The 22,456-nt window shown below is 35.0% G+C and overlaps 1 protein-coding gene across 5 annotated transcripts in view; it reads right to left on the bottom strand.

Moving 5' to 3' along the window:
* ORC4 (origin recognition complex subunit 4) overlaps positions 1-22,456 on the bottom strand; it is an 83,188-nt gene that overhangs the window by 40,762 nt on the left and 19,970 nt on the right. Inside the window, exon 1 of one of the 5 annotated variants that reach the window (XM_045559496.1) lies at positions 17,276-17,340. The exons of the other annotated variants lie outside the window; for them this stretch is intronic. The gene's annotated coding sequence lies outside the window, so the exon portion shown is untranslated. Of the gene's footprint in view, positions 1-17,275; positions 17,341-22,456 lie in introns of those variants that run through there. 5 annotated transcript variants of the gene reach the window in all.

Genomic DNA, 22,456 nt, shown 5'->3' with positions numbered 1-22,456 from the left:
TGGGACCTTGAATAAACATCAGTGGTAGCCAGGCAGCAGTCAACATGGGCCTTGGGTGAGACTTAGTACTGTACTGGCTTCAAGAGTGACCCAGTGCAGTGCCAACTGTGGTGGCCAGGGGAGTGCTTATGTCACCCTTCCACCAATTCCAGGCATACCAGCACTGAGAGAGAGTCCTTCTGATTGGAGAAACAAGAAACCAGCAAGAAACTTTGCCTGGTAACCCACGGAATTCTCCCTGATCTTATCCAAGCCCACTAAGGTGGTTCCTCTCGGAGTCTGCAAAAGTTACAACGTTACTGGTCTTGGGGCACTTCTTATTACTGATATGACTGCAGTAACCATAGGCTTCTATCACAACACTCAATTCATTTTGAATACTTGGAAGGCCTTCCAAAGGACAGGTCAAATAAACCCAGAGTGCTAAGATTAGAATAAATGCCTAACCTTCAATGCCAAGACATTGACAGACAAACATCTACAAGCATCAAGAACATCCAGGTAAATGTGACCTCACTCGATGAACAAAATAAGTTTCCACTAACCAATCCAGGAGTGATGGAGATATGTGACTTTCACAAAGAGAATTCAAAATAGCTGTCTTGAGGAATCTCAATGAACTTCAAGACAGCATAGAGAAGGAATTCAGAATTCTATCAGAGAAATTTAACAAAGAGATTGAAATAATAAAAAAGTCAAGCAGAAAATCTGGAGCTGAAAAATTCAACTGACAAGCTGAAAAATGCATCAGAGTTCTCTCAATAGCAGAACTGATCAAGCAGAAGAAAGAATTAGGGAGCTTGAAGACAGGCTATCTGAAAATACAAAGAGGAGAAAAAGAAAAAAGAATAAAGCACAATTACAAGATCCAGAAGATAGTATCAAAAGGGCAAATAAAGAGTTACTGGTCTTAAAGACGAGGCAGAAAGAGGAATCAGGGTAGAAAGTTTATTCAAAGAAATAATAACAAATTTTCTAAACCAAGAGAAAGATATCAATATCCAGGTAGAATAAGGTCAGAGAATACCTGAAAATAAAGGGATGGAAAAAGATATTCCATGCAACTGGAAACCAATAAAGGGTAGGAGTGGCTATACATTTATTAGATAAAATAGATTTCAAGACAAAACCTGTAAAAAGAGACAAAGAAGGTCATTATATATTGACAAAGGGGCCAATTCAGCAAGCAGCTATAATAATTATATATGTACCCAACACTGAAGCACCCAGATATACAAAGCAAATATTATTAGGCCTAAAGAGAAAGACAGACTCCAATACAATAACAGATGGAGACCTCAATAGCCCACTTTCAATACTGAACAGATCATCCAAACAGAAAATCAACAACAAAAAAATGGGAGTTAATCTACACTATAGACCAAATGGACCTAATAGACATTTATAGATCATTCCATCAACAGCTGCAGAATACACATTCTTCTCCTTAGCAAATGTAACATTCTCAAGGATAGAGTATATGTTGGGCCACAAAAAAAGTCTTAAAAAATTCAAAAAATATATAAGTATCTTTTATGACCACAATGAAATAAAACTAGAAATCAATAACAAGAGGAACTCTGGAAATTATACAAACACACAGAAATTAATATGTTCCTGAACAACAACTGAGTCAATAAAGATATTAAAATAAAATTTAAAAATTCTTTGAAACAAATGAAAGTGGAAGCACAACATCAAACTAAATTCATCAATACATTAAAAAGAACATTCATCACAATTAAATGAGATTCACTCAAGGGGTGCAAGGATGGTTCAACATATGCAAATCAATAAACATGATACATCACATAAGCAGAATGAAGGACAAACACCATATGATCATTATAATTGATCCCAAAAAGCATTCAATAAAATTCAACATCCTTTAATGATAAAAACTCTCAAAAACTGGGTGGAGACGGAATATACCTCAACATGATAAAAGCCATACATGACAGATCCATAGCCTTATTATACCGAATGGGGGAAAAACTGAAAGCATTTCCTCTAAGATCTGGAAGAAGACAAGGATGCCCACTTACATGACTGTTACTCAACATAGTACTGGAAGTCCTAGCAAGAACAATTACAATTAGACAAGAAAAAGAAATAAAGGGCAACCAAAATGGAAAGGAAGAAGTCAAGTTATCTTTATTTGCAAAAAAGAAAAAAAAATCTTATATTTAGAAAAACCTAAGGATTATACCAAAAAACTATAAGAACAAATAAACAAATTCAGTGAAGTTGCAAGATAAAAAATCAACATGCAAAACTCAGTAGCATTTCCATAGGCCAACAGCAAATGATCTGAAAAAGAAGCCAAGTAAGTAATCTGATTTACCATAGCCATAAATAAAATAAAATACTGAGGAAAACCTTAACCAAAAAAGGAAAAGATCTTTACAGAGAAAATTATAAACAATGTTGAAAGAAATGGAAAAAGATACAAAAAATGTAAAGATATTCCATGTTCATGGATTGGAAGAGTCAATATTGTTAAAATGTCCATACTACATGAAGCAATCTACAGATTCAATGCAATTCCTATCAAAATACCAATGACATTCTTCACAGAAATAGAAAAAGTAATCCTAAAATTTATAGGGAAACATAAAAAGTCCAGAATAACCTAAGTCCTCCTGAGCAAAGAGAAGAACAAAGCTAAAGGAATCACATTACCCGACTTCAAATTATACTACAATATAAAGCTACAGTAACCAAAACAGCATGGTACTGGCATAAAAACACATGTATAATTAATACATCAATGGAACAGAATAGAGAACCTAGAAATAAATCCACCCATTTACAGCAAACTCATTTTCTATAAAGGTGCCAAGAACATACATTAAGGAAAGGACAGCCTCTGCAATAAATGGTGATGGGACAACCAGATATCCATATGCAGAAGAAAGAAACTAGACCCCTATCTCTCACCATAAACAAAAATCTAATCAAAATGGATTAAAGACTTAAGTCTAAGGCCAGAAACTATGAAACTACTAAAAGAAAACATTGGGGAAATATTCCAGGACATTGGTTTGAGACAGGATTTTTTGAGTAATACCTCAACAGTACAGGCAACCAAAGCAAAAATGGACAAATAAGATCACAGCAAGCTAAAAAGCTTCTGCACCACAAAGGAGACAAAGCAACAAAGTGAAGTGACAACCCAAAGAATGGGAGAAAATATTTGCAGGCTTCTCATCTGACACAAGATTAATAACTAGAATATATAAGGGGGTCAAATAGCCCATTAAAAAATTTTAAAATCTGATTAAAATATGGGCAAAAGATCTGAATAGACACTTCTCAAAAGAAGATATATAAACAGCCAACACGTATATGAAAAAATGATCATCACTAATTATCAGAGAAAAGCAAATCAAAACTACAATGAGATGTCATCTCACCCCAGTTAAATGGCTCTTATCCAAGACAAGTAATAACGAATGCTGGCAAGAACAAGCGGAAAGGATAATCCTCATACACTGTTGGTAAACTATAATATAAACTGCTATAGACACCATAGAGAACAGTATCCAGGCTTCTCAGAAAACTAAAAATAGAATTACCACATGATCAAACAATCCCACTACTAGGTATATATCCAAAAAAAGGAGGGGGGGGGGAAATCAGTATATCAAAGAGATATCTGCACTGCCATGTTTACTGTAGTATTCATAAGAAAGATATGGAATCAACCTAAGTGTCTACCAACAGCTGAATGGTTAAATAAAATGTGGTACACATACACAATGGAATATACTTTAGTCATTAAAAAAAAAAATGAAACCCTATCATTTGCAACAACATGCATGGAACTGGAGGACATTATGTTAAATGAAATAAACCAGAGACAGAAAGACAAATTTTGCATGTTCTCACTCATATGTGGGTGTTAAAAGTTATAAAAACTTAATTGATGAAGATAGTAGAGTGATAGTTACCCAAGGCTGGGAAAGGTAGTTGGGAGTGGGGGATAAAGTGTAGATGGTTAATGGGTACAAAAATACAGTTAAGACCATTGAAGACCTAGTATTTGGTAGCAAAATTGGGTGACTATGGCTGACAGTAACTTATTGTGTATCTTAAAACAACTAAAAAGTGGAATTGGAATGCTCCTAACAGAAAGAAATGATAAATGCTTGAGGTGATGTGTACCCCAATTACCCTGATTTGATCACTATAACAAATCACATATATCCCGTAAATGTATACAACTACTATGTACCCATCATAATTTTTAAATAATTAAAAATAAATAAATTTAAAAATTGAAAAAAAAGGAACATAGGTGGAAGCATCACACTACCTAATTTCAAAATCTAGTGCAAAGCGATGGTAATTCAAAATAGCGTTGTATTAGACAAATACAGACATATAGAACAAAAGATAATAGAGATACCAGAAATTAATCTACACATTTACAGTCAACTGATCTTTAACAAAGGTGCCAAGAACACACAATGGGGAAAGTCTCTTCAATGAGGAAAAGTAGATATCTACATTCAAAAGAATGTAATTTGACCCTTATCTCACATGATACATAAAAATCTAACTAAAAATGGATTAAAACCTTTAAACATAAGACCTGAAACTATGAAACTACTAAAAAGAAAACACAGCGGAAGAACTATTTGAGATTGGCCTTAGAAAAGATTTCTGGGTATGACCCCAAAGCACAGGCAACAGTAATGAAAACAGACAAATGGAATTACATCAAACTAAAAAACTTCTGCAAACCAAAAATAATCAAGAGAGTTAACCTACTAAATAGGAGAAAATATCTGTAAATCATATATCTGATAAGTGGTCAATATCCAAAATATACATTCAGCATTTATCTGAAGATCCAAGGAACCATGGATAGAGAATATTCTTGGGGGCAGGGGAAGAGTGCAACAGTAAAAGATAATACAAATAAAAAAACACAATATAACAGCTGTTTATATAGCATTTACATTGTATTTAAGTATTATAAGTAATCTAGTATATGAGAGGATGTGTAAATTACATGCAAATTCTATACCAGTTTACATAAGGGACTTGAGCATCTGTGGATTTTGGTATCAGAGCAGGGTCCTAGAACCAATTACCAAGGGATACCAAGAGAAGACTGTGTAAGGAACTCAAACAACAACAGCAAAGAAACAAATAACCCAATTTAAAAATGGTTAAACAACCTAAAATGATATTTTCACAAGCAGACATACAAATGGCCAACAAGTATACAAGAAAATGATCAATATCACTAATCAACAGGAAAGTGCAAATCAAAACCACAATGAAGTACCATCTTACACCTTAGGATGGCTATTATCAAAAAAGACAAAATATGACAAGTGTGGGCAAGGTTTTGGAAAAAAGGGAACCCTTGTACACCGCTGGTGGGAATGTAAATTAGCATCATACAATCATTACGGAGAACAGTATAGAGGTTCATGAAAAAATTAAAACTAGAATTACCATATGATCTAGCATTCCCACTCTTGAGTGTGTGTATATATATCCAAAGGAAATGAAATCAGTATGTTGAAGAGATATCTTCACTCCCATGTTCATTGTAGCATTATTTATTCACTATAGCCAAGATGTGGAATCAACCTAAGTGTCCACTGTTAGATGAATGGACAAAGAAAATGTGATATATATATACACACACACACACACACACACACACACACACACACACACACACACATACATACACACAATGGAACACTATCCAGCTATAAACAAGAAGGAAATCCTATCATTTTCAACAACTTGGACGCATCAGGGGACATTATGTTATGTGAAATAAGGCAGACACAGACAGGACAAATACCAACCCCCCAGAAGATGTCTGACACTGCCAATATAGGACTGAATCCTACGTTTTTCTTTTGATCTGATAACCAAGACAGCTACCAAGTGACTAAGGGGCAGGTAGCATACATTGCATGGATATGCTGGACAAAGAAATTATGCATGTCCCAGGTGAGACAGAGAGGGATGCTGCTAGATTTCATCACACCACTCAGAATGGCATGTAATTTAAAACGTAAGAATTGTTTATTTCTGAAATTTTCCACTTAATATTTCTGAATCACAGGTGACTGAAACCACAGAAAGTGAAACAATGGGGGACTACTGTATGTGGAATCTAAAAACGTTCAACTCACAGAAGCACAGAGTAGAATGGAGGTTACTGGGGCAGGAGTGGGGTGGGTGGGTGTTGGTGATGCTGGTTAAAGGACATAAAATTTTAGTTAGATAGGAAAAATAAATTCAGTATACCTATTGTACAACATGATTATAGTTAATAACAATGTATGCTATACTTGAAAATCCATGAGAGTAGACTTTAAATGTTCTAACCACAAAAAAAAAAAATAAGTAGGTGAAGTAACATATATTAGCTTGATTTAGTCATTCCACAATGTATACATATATCAAATCATGCTGTATACCATAAATATATACAATTTTTATTCAATTTAAAAAATACATTGAAAAGTATGTAAGTGGCAGTGCCAGGATCTGAACCCAGACTTGTTACACTCTTAACCAACTATTACTTACTTAGCCAACTGTTTAAAAAAGAGAAGTACACATTTCAATAACTTGAAGGAATATCAGCCACTGTGGCAATATTATATTTCATACTCATGTTTATTAATTTTATATAGTGACAATTAGAAAGCCAACCCTGGTAATGCTGTCTTCTCCTTTGGAAATGTTAACAGGTCTTTAGCAGAGCCAGGTCTTGACAGCAAGCAAATCTGTGTCCCCTTGCTTACTTTGTAAGCCAGGTAGCCATGGCCTAAACCACCAAAAAGGCTTCTGGCTCTTGAATCCAAAATTGGAAACCAAAGAAGAGTGTACTCAATTGATGTCTCTAACAATCTTCTTTCTTGGGAGAACAGTAGTCTTTTCAGCTGCCTAAGACACCTTCTAGAAGCATTTTATGTCTATAGAAGGCAACTTGCCTGAGAATCTTTACTTTAATTATTTTTTAAAGTTTTATTTTATTCCACATAAGTTTTTTCTTATGAGTGTTTTGGATGGAGCTTTGTCACAACATAAAATGATATCCTCAACTCTGATTTAAGATGCTTTTGACTGTCTACCAGACTACATCTAAAACTGCAAGAAACCAAATTTAAAATGGCTTTTGCAATGTCTTATTTTTCAGAGTTACATTAGCTATTTGACAGTATTGCTGGAATTAAAAGATATTTTTGCCCATTTTATGGATTAAGAAAGCATTGCTCAGAAAAGCTAAATAAAATATCTGAGATTCTAGGGTATCTACTCTGTCCCACTGTATCAAACATAATTCAGTAAACTATCAATAGCATTCATTTTCTTCATTTGGAGCCATCATCATGAAAAAAACCACAAACATACCACTATGGTGTCTAACTTAGAACCTAAGTTTTGACCTAAGGTAAGTTTTGACCTAAATAAAATTTTAACACATCACATCTTGCTCCTTCACATCATGGTCAAATCTCCACTCCATAATAAAGAATATTTCAAAAGACAATCATAATATTACAGTTAAAAAGAGACAAGCTTCAGATTAAAAGAAAATATTTGCAAGCCACATTATCTGACAAAGGATTTATATCTAAAGAGCCTTCAAAACCCAATGATAAAAAAAGAATGCAATAAGAAAATGGGCAAAAGACATAAATAGACATTTCACCAAAAAGATACATGGGTGGCAAATAAGCACATAAAAAAGATGTTTAATAGCGTTGCCCATTAGGAAAATGGAAATTAAAACCACAATGAGATATCACTATACATCTATGAGGATAGCTAAAATAAAAATGAGAGATAACCCAAAATGATGGTGAGGATTTAGAGAAAATGGGTTTCTCATACAACCACTGGTGACAATGTATAAGTACTGGTACTCCAAAAAGCTGCTTTCTGGCAGTTTCTTAAGAACTAAACGTATACTTACCAATCAATACAATAACTGCACTCTTAGGTTGCTGAGAAATAAAAACTTATGTTGACACAAAAAGCTGTAACATGTATGTTCGTAACAAGTACAATTTTAAGAGCCAGAACCCTGGAAACAACACACATGTCCTTCAAAGACAATGGGATTAAAGAAACTCTAGAGTATCCACAAATAAAGCAGTATATAACTGATGAAAAAAAAATCAGTAATTAATAATACAAACAACAGTCTGGATAAATCTTAAGCACACACAGCATTCCTGAAATGACAAAACTACAGATAATGAACAGAGTCATGGAAACCAGGAACTGAGACAGGACTGAAAAAGGTAGGTATGACTATGAAGACATCGCATGAAGATTTTCTTTGTAGTGACGGAACATTTGTGTTTTGATTGTGATGGCAGTTACTAAATCTATACATGAGATCAAATCACAGATAATTACATACATACACACAAACGAGTACAAATAAAAACTGCTGAAAACTGATAAGGTCCGTAGTTTAGTTATCAGTGTAAGACCAAGCTGAATTTCCTGGCTTTGATATTGCACTACAGTTACTTAAGATGTTACTCTTAGGAGAAACTGGGTGAAGATTCACAGGGCTCTATATATTGTTTTTGCAACTTCTGTGAATCTATAATAATTTCAAAATAAAAAGCTTAAAAAAATTCTAATTGTATAATCTTTTCAAATGCTCGATGACAAAAAAAGTGTCTAGCAGTAGTACAACTAAATCTTTATTAAATCTGCAAACAGATTATTACTAAAGTAAATAGGTTGCATTTCTCCTGAAATCACACCAGTGGAAACCAGGCCTCCTTCCACTTCCTACTGAGCTTTCTATTCTGATTGTATTTATTGCTCTAAAATAGTAGGACCAAAAAAGTTTCAGAGAAACTGCAAGTCTGCATAAATAAGTTATTAGTCATGTTGGTATCAAATGCAAAACTAGGTGATTATAATTATTTACCTGTAGAAATTCTGGTGAAACCCACTATTACTTATTTATACGACTGCAAGGAGCAGTGAATGCAGTAAATAGTAAAATGGGTAATTCCAAGGAATGTCTTACCCTGATAATACTTTAGCTTCTATATTTGCAGCATCGTCAATTTCCATTAGATCTTGCTCTCAAATTATGATTGCTAAAGCTAATAATCCTAATTTTCCTTCTCAGAGTTCCAAATAACAGTCTATTCTACCGCCTAGAAAATTTTAACCCAATCCACTTCTGTCACTAGCTCTCTCTACCCTGGTTTAGATTATCATTATTTCTTGACTGGAACCAGCTTCTTTACTACTCTCCAAGTCTTGTTTTCATTCAGTGATAGTGTTTTCAAGTAAAACCCTTTCATTCCATCCCTGACATCCAAAATTCAAAATTCCCTAACATAATTTAAAAGGAAGCTTCTGGATGACTAGTTCCCAGTTGAAATCACTAGCTCCTTCTCTTAATATTCTGCCTTAAACTATCAGCAATCCTATGTACTCTGGTTCATTCTGAACCCAGGTATTAGCTGAGGTACTGTTCTCTGTGGGATACTTTCTGTGACATCTTTCTGTATACTCCTACTCTGGGAAAAGTCTGACGGTTATGTGTCCCTCATGTACTTTTAAGATACATGCTATCTCTTTCTGTCACAGAAATTAACACACAGTGATGTAACTCTGTGTTTACTTGTCTAATTTCTCCACTGGATCACAGGCTCCTTAAATGGAAGGGATCAGGGATTATACTATTATTGTATCCAAATCAGCATGTAAAATATTATCACACAGTTGGTTTTTAAAAAGAATATTTTCTGGGCTGGGCGCAGTGGCTCATTCTTGTAATCCTAGCACTCTGAGAGTGCCAAGGCAGGAGGACTGTTTGAGGCCAGCAGTTTGAGATCCTGTCTCTACAAAAAATAAAAAAATATCTGGGAATGGTGGTGCACACCAGGACGCTGAGGCAAGAGGATCACTTGAGCCCAGTAGTTTGAGGTTGCAGTAAGCTATAATGAGGTCACTGTACCCCAGCCTGGGCAACAGAGTGAGACTCTGCCGCCAAAAAAATAAAAAAAGATTATTTTTTGAATGAATAAATGCTAGCTAGCAGAGGTGGTCCACAGGTAAGCTGAGATAAAAAAAAAACCACAGGTCAAAATCTTTTTTAAAAAAGTAGTCTGATTAGGTTAAATTAACTGCTTAGACAAATTTAATAATTTTGAATAATTATATGCCATGACCCTCAAAAAACTGCCCAGTATAAAAAGAATAAGTTACAGAAATAGAGTTATAAGCACAATGTATGTAGTATATTATTAATCATGGTTGTCATAGCAAAGAAATTTCAAAATGGTTAAAATACAGTTAAGAAATTTATTTCTTTTAAAAGAGAAGTGACAAGAGTAACAAAAAATAAAGTACATGATTTTTTAACAAATAATTTTTAATTAACAAATAATTTTTAAAACAAGTTTCAAACCTTATAAAAAGCTGCAAGTGTGGCGATTCCCAAGAATGCAAATTTAATTATCTTTAGAAAAAGCATATTAATTACTTCTATATATTTATAACCTTGGATTGACAGCTCACTAATAACACATTTTTAAAAAATGTTAGTAATATATTCTTTCTAGTTTAGGCTAGCATGCATTTTATTTATACTGCCTTCAATTATGATTTAGAGGACTAAAAGGATCATTTCAAATCCAGATTAAAATTACTAGTCAAAATCTACATTTGTACTTGTTTTATTAATATACACAAATACTCCATCATCCTCCACATCTTGACTTAAAACTGCCCTAATTTGCAGTAATCTCCCCACTCATATCACACTTGCATTTACTGGATTCCATTTTTGGCCTGTCTGAAAAATTTGGCAACACAGATTTAAAATCTATTACTGAGCACATAAAAAGACAGGCTTTAAAGGCTTTCATCTATGAAATTAAACCAGAAAAATCAAAAGTAAAGGAAGTTAAGATAAAAATGCCAGAAGTTTTCAAAAAATTTTAAATTTTTCTTAGGAGGTCACAAAGGACAAAATAAATGAACTATGTGAGAATAGTATTTAAATCAGAACTGTAAGCAAGTAGTTGTCCAGAATAAGACCACCTATACAACAAATTTAAGATAGATGCAAATTTAGACAAAGACATGGAAAGAAGCAAAAGTAGAAAACTGAATTTGCTGGTAGTATCAGTGTCCTTAAGAGCTTTGTCACCATCTGGGCCTAAATTCGAGTCCTTGGTTCTGCAGTATGACCTTTGCAAATTAACTTTCCTAAGGCTGTTTTCTCCTTTGTAAAATTTGAGATTAGGGTTATTGTGGGGATTAAATTAAATAGCTGACCTGATGTACAATGCTATCAAATGCCAAGCATGATGGTACACAGTACCTTTTACAAATAATTATATTAGAAGAACCAAGGCTAAGAACAATTAGAGATGGCAAACAAAACTGAAACACAGAATGAGACTTGTGTTTTATTCAGTTTCTTTCACTGTATTTCTTTGTCAATACAGTAAAAGATCAAGTGCTTCCAAAGGAAACTTCAACTAAGGTACCCTAGAAGTATCAGGACAGACTTCAATAGTATGCATTCACTGGGTTTCCTCAATTTAAAATAATAAAGTTTTAAATACTGCCAATAAAAACACCCAAAACTGTTAATGCCAATAAGCCATTTAAAACCTGGAAGTGATTCTGATTGCTGGGCCCTATCCTGAGTTTCTGATTTAATAGGTCTGGAGTAGAGATTGACAATTTGCATTTCTAGTAAGTTCACAGATGATATTCCTGCTGCCAGTTCAGGAACCACACTTTGTAAGCTGAGAAAATTGACCTGATTATTGTACATTCCACACCAAACCTGATAAAACTAATAAGAAACAATAGAAGATATAGAAATACATGGGTACAAACAACATCTCCAAGCTAAGCCAAAGGTGAAAAGTATCTGAGGATCATGGTGGGAGTAGAGTGGGGAATAGGAGAATTGGAATAGGAAAGGCATCAAGAGGCCAAAGGACTTTCATCATGGCAAATAAACAAACAAGCTTTGATGCCCTAGAAAGTCTTCCTATTAGACAGAAAAAGAGATCACAGATCATAGAGGAAACAAAATGCTGGAAGAGCTTCTTTTCTCCTATTACTGAAAAGTAACAAAAGGTTTTTGTCCTATCATCTAATAATCCAGAAATTTCCAAGGATATTCCAAAAATTATACAGTTCTGTGATCTACTTCAATTCTTTTGGTTACTTGGACATTCATATAAACTGTTTAAACAAAAGAGTGAAAAATATAAAATGAATCATTTGCCTGGATAATTTATATTTATGTTACCTCCAGGGGGAAAAGGGGACCTACATTTCCTAAAAAGAGTTTTTTCCAGATTTTTTGATATGTATGTTTCAACAGTATATTAGAAATATTTTCGTAATAGTTTTTGGCTCATCAATATTTCCTGGAAGAAATTAAAATGTCTACAGTAAAAAAAAAATTAAACAAAAGTAAAAATCAATACCTATAAAATAATGTTTAAAAAAGTTATATCAACTTAGTATCAGTCTAATGCTGGTATCAAACAACATGAAAGGGATCTAATATAAAAAGGCCAAGAAAGATATTCTTGACTCAGTAGAGGAGGACAGAGATTTGCTCTGATAAAGCCAGCTAAATAATAAAGCTCCCTAAAGATTACAGTCTTACAGTGCCAATTATGGGACTAATGAGGAATGAATGGTTAAGCACTAGTGCTCTAGCACTGCAGTCCCCAACCATGGTACCAGTCCGTGGCCTGTTAAGAACCAGGCCAAACAGCAGGTGAGCGTCAGGCAGGCAAATGAAACTTCATCTGTATTTACAGCTGCTCCCCATTGGCTCCCAACACCACATAAGCTCTGCCTCCTGTAAGACCAGCAGGGGCATTACATTCTCACAGCAGCAAGAACTCTACTGTAAATCGTGCATGCGAAGGATCTAGATAGCACACTACTTATGAGAATCTAATGCCTGATGATCTGAGGCAGAGCTGAGGCGTTGATGCCAGTGCTAGGGAGCAGCTGCAAATATTGATGATTATTAGCAGAGAGGTTTGACTGCACAATAAATGTAATGTGCTTGAATCATCCCCAAACCACCCCCCAACACTTCCCAGAAAAATTGTCTTCCATGAAACCAGTCCCTGGTGCCAAAAAGATTGCAGACTGCTGCTCTAGCACTTTTGGAAAGATTGTGTCAGTTAAGCCAAGTAGGTGGTCAATGGCAAAGAGCAAGTAGTATTCAGGAAGATATTAGCAATATAGATGAATGTTCATAAAAAATATCAATCCCAAGGCAAGACACTTGAACCTCTGTAGACAGAAATCCTTCCTCCTTTTTTCTCTTCTTTTTAGCTCCATAAATTATTATTCTGATATGGAGAGTTGGATTAAAAAAAAGAAGAAGAAAAGGATTCATGTCACAGAGCATGTCTACAGAGTTCCTGGAAAATGCCAGTGGAATTATTTTTATAAAACTTTAGCAACTCAAGTCTGCCACAGTCTTTCCAGTTTCTCTGGACATAGAACTCCTGAGCAGCAGATGTCACATGAGACTCTTACAGCTGCAGTGAGGACACAGTAGAGAAAATTACTGCTAAGAACCACAGAAGGGAAATACTTTTCTTTCCCGAAAGCTAGGTGCTTCAAACACCACTCAGAATGAGATGACTGCACTGAAAATCTATGTAGAACAGCAGAGATATTGTCTGTTAAGAGAAATAATGCAGCAAAAAAAATTTTTTAAACCCCACAACATTTTTTTCTCTTTTCTTTACTGTTTCAATGCTTTGGTCTTAGTTAATATGTATCTAAAACCAACTAAATTACTTGCTTTTATTATACGTATTTCTGTGAGTACTAAAGTTGACTCTGAGCTATATAATAACATTTTCTCTATATATTTACCACCAGACTAAAAAGGTCCAGGTCATAAATATGGATGTCAGCAGTTATTCTAAAAAGAAAAAAGAAAAAAAAAAAAAACAAACCTTGAATTCGAAAACATTAAGTAAACACTTAACCAGGTAACTAACAATGGTATTTTACTCACGTATATTAACCAGGTAACCAACAATGGTATTTTACTCACGTATAAATATGCACACACATAAAACTATCCAAGCCAATATATTGATTCACACAACAGCCAAGTAAAACACAACACTCACTGAATATTCACACACATATACCAAAAAAAAGATAGAATCTGTTTTTCAGTATGGTTTTTCTCCTACTTTTTTTCCCCCCGAGACAAGGTCTCATTCTGTTGCCCAGGTTGAAATACAGCACTATGATCATAACTCACTGCAACCTTGAACCCCTGGGCTCAAGCAATCCTCCCGCTTCAGCCTCCTGAGTATCTGAGACCATAGATGCCTGCCATCACGTCCAGTTTTTAAATTTTTTTGTAGAGATGGGGTTGGGGCATGTTACCCAGCCTAGTATTGAACTCCTGTTCTCAAGTGATCCTCCCACCTTGGCCTCCCAAACTGGTGGGATTACAGGAATGGGCCACCATGCCCAGCCTAGATATTCTTAAATGTTCAGATCTAAGGCACTAAACTTCCTGGCTATTCTACCCAAATAAACAGTTTGTTTTAATTTAAAAGTTATCAATAGAGAACAAGAAAGTTATCAATAGAGAATATTAACAAGTACCCTTAAGATTTTGCTGAATGCTAATCATCATTCTTCTCACCTCCCTAATTAGACTGTAACATTCCTAGTGACCATGTAGTAGAGTCATATGGTAGTGTGGTTATAGTCAATTCATCTATGATGGGACCGTGCTATTTATAATTATAGCAAAGTACCTTTAATGTAGTATGCGCAACGAAGCATTCTCCTTCATAAAAGCAGATTACACATTCAGAAATTATTAAATTTTTTATTTTTAAAAGGCCAAAGAAAATCAGTAAGTATTAATGAAATTTTGGACACAAAGATAGCATCAAATTATAATTAGAAACATACACAAATAATCAATTTAGTTTTTGCTTTACATCAGTTTCCCAAATGTCATCATAATCACCCGAGAGGAACTATTTTAAAATACAATTTCTGGGTCTCAGTCTTATCTGGGAAAATACAGAATGTTCCCAGAATGACTTTGCCATATCACCAGGTCTACAAACCACTGCTCTATACTACTGGCTCAAATACTGAGTGACCATGTAGTTCTGACTTTTCTAATGACTTACATCATTCTATTCAGTCCTGATATATAGGACACATACAGTTGACCTCTGAAAAACACAAGTTTGAACTTTATAGGTCCACTTATACAGAGATATTTTTCAAGAAATATGTTGGAAAATTCTTTGGACATTTGTGACGATATGAAAAAACAGAGTAACTGTATAGCCCAGCAATATCAAAGAAATTAAAAGTTATGTATGCCATAAATGTATAAAATGTATGTGGATACCAATCTATTTTATCATTTACTACCATAAAATATATACAAATTATAAAAAGTTAAAATTTATCGAAACTTATGCATGCTAACCGACTGTACATAGTACCATTCACAGTTGAGAGAAATGTAAGCAAAGATGGAGTATTAAATCATAACTGCATAAAATTAACTTTAGTACATACTATCCTACCATAATGATTTCATAGCCACCTCCTGCTGCTATTGTGGGAGCTCCAGTGTTGTGAGTATCCACTTAAGATGACATGTTATAAATCATCTCTATGTGAGCAATTTGTCTCTCTAGCAAATTTCATATAGCAGTTAAAAGTGATCTCTTATGGTTCTCACATATTTTTCATTGTGTTGAGTGCAATACCGTAAACCTTGAATACCACAAGACCCACAGAAAGTGCAACTATTGATGCCAAATGTACTCCCAAGAAACAGAAATAAGTCATGGCATTACAAGAAAAAGCTGAATTGCTTGATATATACTATAGATCGAGGTCTGCAGCTGTGGTTGCTCACCATTTTAAAATAAATGAATCCAGCATAAGGAACATTATAAAAAAAAAAGGAAATCTGTGAAGCTCCTGGTGCTGCAGCTACACCAGCAAGCACAAAAACCTTACATATTTTGCAAAATATCTTTCCAAGTCGTACTAAAAATGCAGCTTTTATGTGGGTGGAGGATTGGTATAAGAAAGGCACACCTATAGGCTCTAATATGATTCAAAGAAAAGTAAAGTCATTACATGACAACTTAAAGCAAAAGGAAGGCGAAGGATCTAAACTGGAAAATTTAATGCCAGCAAAGGATGGTTTAATAGTTTTAGAATGAGGTTTGGCTTTAAAAAAGTCAAGATAACAGGAGAAGCAGCTTCTGCCAAACAAGAGGCAGCAGACAAGTTCCCAAACGCCATTAAGAAAATCACTGAGGAGAACAGGTTTTTAATTTTAATGTAGACAAAAGTACCCTATTCTCGGGGAAAAAAATGCCACAAAGGTTATTTATTAGTGAGGAAGAAAAGTGAGCACCAGGATTTAAGGAAGGAAGGAACAGACAAACTCTAATGTTTTCAGCAAATGCAGTTGGCTTTATGATCAAGACTGCCTTTATATATAATATAAAGCTGCTAACCCCTGAGCTTTGAAGGGAAAAGATAAACACCAGCTGCCAGCCTTCTGGTTGTATAAAAAGGCGGCCTGCACAATGAGAACCCTTTTTCTGAATTGATTCCACTGACGTTTTGTCCCTAAAGTCAGAAGTACCTTGCCAGTAAGAGACTGACTTTTAAAGTTCTTTTGATAATTGACAGTTCCCCTGCCACTCAGAATTGCACGAGTTAGCCACTGAAAGGGGCAAAGTGGCCTATTTGCCCTCAAATACAACATCTCAAATTCAACCCCTAGATCAGGGAGTCAGAAGGAACTTTAAGGCTCATTACACATGGTATTCTATGGAAACGATTTGTCAACATTATAGAAGAGAACCCCAATAGAGAGAATATCATGGAAGTCTGGAAGGATTACATTACTAATGATACCATTGCTGTTATAGAGAAAGCCATGAAAGTCATCAAACCCGAAACAATAAATTCTTGCTGGAGGAAAACTGTGTTCAGATGTTGTGCATGATGTCACAGGATGTACAAGAGAGCCAATCAAGGAAATCATGAAAGAGGTTGTGCACATGTCAAAAAGGGTTTCAAACTACACGTCTTAGAGGAATTTAAGAGGAACCACACCAGAGGAATTAATAAAAGACAACTTGATGGAGATGAGTGCTTCTGAACCAGTGTCAGATGATGAGGAAGAAGACATAGGAGAGGCAGTGCCAGAGAACAAACTTACATCAGACAATCCAGCAGAAGGGTTCTGAATATTCAAGATTGCTTTTGACTTCTTTTATGACATGGACCCTTCATTTATTCTGGCACTGAAACTAAAGCAAATGGTTGAAGAAGGATCAATACCATATAGAAATAATTTTAGAGAAATGAAAAAGCAAAAACATCAGACAGAAATTACAGTGTATTTCTGTACAGTTACACTAAGGGTGCCTGCCTCACTTGCCTCTTCTTCTACCTCCTCGATCTCTTCCACCCCTAAGACAACAAGACCAACCCTTCCTTTTCCTCCTCCTCCTCATTAAAATATGTATCAGCTGTGTGTCATTGGTAAGGCTTCAAGTCAATAGTAGGCTATTAGTGATTAAGTTTTGGAGGAGTCAAAAGTTTTATGTGGATTTTCAACTGAGGAGGGGGTTGCTACCTCTAATCCCTGAGTTGTTTAGTGGTCAACTATATATGGAGAAAATTCTCATTATTCCAATTCCAGAGCACTGTTATATATCAGAAAGCTACTGAACACTTTAGATTTATCCCTGCATTGACAAAGGACAAAAATTACAGGAATTGTACAAATATGTCACCTAAAGCTGCCTTCTCTCTGAATAGCCTGTGTTCATTTCCCCATAACAGTAATATCCCTACAACATACACCTTAATAAATGAAGGGATGATAAAAGGTAAAATTCTGAAATATATTCATTGATCACTACTTACTATATTTAGACTTTTATACTTTTAAAAACATGTTAGGCAAAGCAGGATGACTAAAGGAGTAAATTTTTAAGACTCAATCACGTGTATATTCACACTTTCCACTTTTCAGCTGGAGTGGCTTATTTATCGTGGTAATTCCCATTCCTATGCTTTACAAGGGCTACATATCGGCAAATTCCAAGAATTATGAAGCATGTCCTTTACTGCTCTTAAAATTGCATGTATATTTATTATAGCTCTTCTTTCTCCTGATTCCTCCCCCTCAGCTCCAAACCCTCACTAGGAGCCTCTACATCTACTTCACTGACTCTACATGCTATATTGTAGACTAACTCTGTTTGGCCAACAATATTTAAGGAACTATTTGTGGAACTCTCTCCACTTCTAGACAAAGAATTCACGGAATAAATAGATACTAATAACTTACTCTCTCATAATGTAGTTCAGTATCAGTCAGATATCAAATGTTTTTCTACTTAAAGGTTCTCCATTAGGTATATACAACCAACTTAAGTGCCTCATCTTAGCCTAGTTGGATTCACTGTCTTTCAGACTAACAGAATCCTGAGCATTGAAGGAGAGGCAACTATCCCAGGGATAGTTCTTCAAGTCAGATTTTTTTGTTTTGAAGTCTGGTCTATTTACCAAATACCTTTCTGCTTGCCCACTAGTAACAGCATACAACATCTATAACAAGATTTTACCTAATTTAGAATATTACTGTCTTAAAAGAACTTAGAATTACCAAATATTACAAGGGCACACATCATGAGATTTATTTTGGAATACCAACAACTCTGATCTGAGAATAAGCTGCCCAGTAAATTACTGTTGAATGTATATAATGTATGATTCCAAGTCGAAAACAGATCATTGCTTCATCTAAATAATACTGTTGTCATAAGTCACTAAGAAGTCCTTTCATACCACAGATTTTAGGCACCTGATTTGTTATTATAAGGTGTGCAAAACAGGATATAAATTTTCTGATGATATTAGGTCAGGGGGTTATAAGATTTCATGATCAAGGTTCTTTGTCCCAAGAAATTAGCATGACCAAGCAACACATATCTGTTGTTTGGCATATCTGTTCAATTTCCATGTGTATGTTTCTGTATACATATGGGTATAGGTAACATATACATATATAATTGAATTCATGGCTTCAGTTGCAGGCACTCCTTAAAGACACACTTTCACTAAAGTCAAAGACAAATTTTTACCAGACATTTTAAATGATATGAAAAATAGGTGCATTTGGAAACAAGATTAAATAAGATGTTTATATAAATGCCTCCCTGTATTACAGACAGTAAAACAACCAAGTTGCTCCAAGTTAATGCCAGAGCTTCTCAATCAATTTAACCTAACACCTATTTAGTGAGTGTTTATTTATTACAAGGCCCTGTGACAAGCACTACAGGGAAGACGAAGAAATATAAAATTTGGTCTCTATCCTCAAAAAGGTTACAATCTTGCTGGAATAATTGTGTGTGTGTGTGTGTGTGTGTGTGTGTGTGTGTGTCTGTGTGTACATATGTACCTCCAACAGATACAGCAGTTATCAGTTCAAAATAAGGGATAAACTCATGGATTTAGTAAAGAAAGGAACCTTAAAGAACATATAGTCCGTCTACTTTTTATAGGTATGGAAACTGGGCATAGAGATTTAAATGACTTGCCAAAGACCGCAAAGCTTACTTATAGGAGCAAGCAGTAGCTGTTAGGTATAGTGACTGCCAATTAGAGGTCAGTTAGTCTTAATGGGCGTAAATAAAATCCTGCCAACATCAGAGGTCAACAAGATCGTCACTGGGCTTTTCTTTAGGAGACACAAAACAACAAATGCACTCTGAAAGAACATGGTTAGTATCCCAGATGTTCAAGACTGACAAACCACTTCTCTTTGAATGTCTATGTGTATAATCTGTGTATTCTGTAACATCTATATTTGATCATAAACTTATTTTTTTCTCCCTAGAAAGTAATACATGTTTAGTATAGAAACTCTGGAATTCCAAAAAGGAATCATGTGGATAAACTGGAGCACAATGGAATCAGACAGTCTTTCTCTTCTCAATATCCAATAAAGCAATCAAACAAGAAAAACTGTTAAACAGAATTGCCCTTGCAGTAACTAAACAAATGAGGATACAGAAGTTATTACCAAAAACAAACAAAAGCCTAAAAAATTCTACAATAGTTCTGCACAGTTCTCAACTTCAATTTCACTCTCAAAAGTTGTACTAGAATCAACAAAATCCCCAAAATTCTCACCAATGTGCAAATTATGGATAAAAGCAAATTGATAAAAGTCCTAACTCAATTATTAATTTTCAATCCTAAAGAATGAATTTGTTAGGCCACTGGGGTGAAAAATGTCTACAAAGGGAAAAATAAATGCTGAATGATAACGTAATATACAAACTTCTGAGGCAAAGAAGACTCGCACCTAGCAACGATGTCATTCACATATAAAGGTTAACAGTTATAGTCTTATCAAATAAGAATGAACTTATTCAGTAAACAGAGCAAATAAAGCCTGTTGGGGGTGTGTGTGTGGTGGGGGGAGTCTATGGGGAACTCAACAATGAAATCCAGCCTATTAAAACACGATTTGAGGCCGGGTGTGGTGGCTCACGCCTGTAATCCTAGCACTCTGGGAGGCCGAGGCGAGTGGATCTTTGAGCTCAGAAGTTCGAGACCAGCCTGAGCAAGAGCGAGACTCTGTTTCTACTAAAAATAGAAAGAAATTATATGGACAGCTAAAAATATATAGAGAAAAAATTAGGCAGGCATGGTGTCACATGCCTGTAGTCCCAGCTACTCGGGAGGCTGAGGCAGGAGGATTGCTTGAGCCCCAGGAGTTTGAGGTTGCTGTGAGCTAGGCTGACGCCATGGCACTCTAGCTTGGGCAACAAAGTGAGACTGTCTCAGAAAAAAAAGAAAAAAACACCACAATTCGAAACAATTTCTTTCCGCCTCTCCCTCTCTCTCTCTCTCATGTACACACACACACACACACACACACACACACACACATACACACGGTGATGAGCTATGAATCCACTGAAATAAAAACTAAAACTAAACATAAACAAATTTTATGTGCAAAATAGGTGGTAAACATGAATCTTGATAGTGTGAAAATAATTATGCAACAAAAAAATGGAAAAAATGGGGTGGATGCATAAGAGTACTAATTTCTTCATTTTTCAGAGTAGAAATACAATCATGTCCAAAATTGAAATGTGCAGGATAAAACAAAATTTATTTTTTTTAACCTTAGATTGGGATCTTTTAAAACATAACTTCTTAGGTTAAATAAATATCCAAAGTTCGGCAATTCCTATAATTTTTATTTGGTTAAATTCAGGAAAACTGAATGCAAGCAAAATTTCCACAGGCAGCATGCATACAACATACACATTTTTTTACCAAAATGGATCCTCTACATACTGCTTCAAAATATTTCTCACTTAAAAGAATATGAATATCTTTCCACATTTATATATATATATATATACACACACACACATGGACACACACAGCATATTTATACATATTTCTTATTATTTTTCCTATAGCTATGTTAAGGTAAAAAAACCAAAAATTGAAGTAGTGGATCAAACTGCTTGAGAAAAATAACCATGTACCTCAACTAGATAATCAAAAATACTCTAGGATCAAGCGGAATAAAATTTTTAAGAAATCTTTTCAAGTACAATGAAATAATCTGCCTTTTGAATGAAGAACTACAAAAAGGATAAGACTGACTGACTATTAACAGAAACTGGATGTAGTCAGGCACCTTAGGCAAGCCCCACAGGAATACAGTTTTCGTACTATTTCAAGTAAAGTGACAGTATAAAGGAAAATTAGATGAAGTCTACATTATGAAGATGATCAGGAGCTGTAAAACTGTATACCAAAGAAAGCATTTACAAGAGAAAACAGGTATGAACATGTTCTATTTATTTAGTTTCAAAGTTGTCCAAGTAGGTCAAAGAGGCATCCAATAAACAATTTTTCCTACCCTGCAAATCAATGGTCCCTGAGGTAATCAGTACAAAATAAACCTCTGGGACAATCAAGTATTTCAAATCTTTTACTTATAAATACTTATCTAAGAAATAAGAAATGAATTCAGCTTAACTAATATATAAATTGACATATCTCCACTTGGTCCCTATATCAGCAGGTCGTATCATGTCCCTAATAGCAACCCGGGAGTCCTAAGGAAAGCCCTCAATAACAGGGAGGGGTTATGAGTGACACCATCACATATTTACTTCCAGCTCATTAATAGACAATGTTGGTATATGGATCCAGTTGGGAGAAATTACTGAATCCAGTACACCTGCTTAACTTAAAGGTGTCACTATTTTTGAAATGAAAACAAAATAATCCAACTACAGCTCCTTCCTGGAATGAAAAGTTGCTGCCTGTCAACAGCATGTTGCCTAGC

The sequence above is a fragment of the Lemur catta genome, chromosome 8, assembly GCF_020740605.2.
Source record: "Lemur catta isolate mLemCat1 chromosome 8, mLemCat1.pri, whole genome shotgun sequence".
Lineage (NCBI taxonomy): Eukaryota > Metazoa > Chordata > Mammalia > Primates > Lemuridae > Lemur > Lemur catta.
This window is presented reverse-complemented; position numbering and strand designations above follow the sequence as displayed.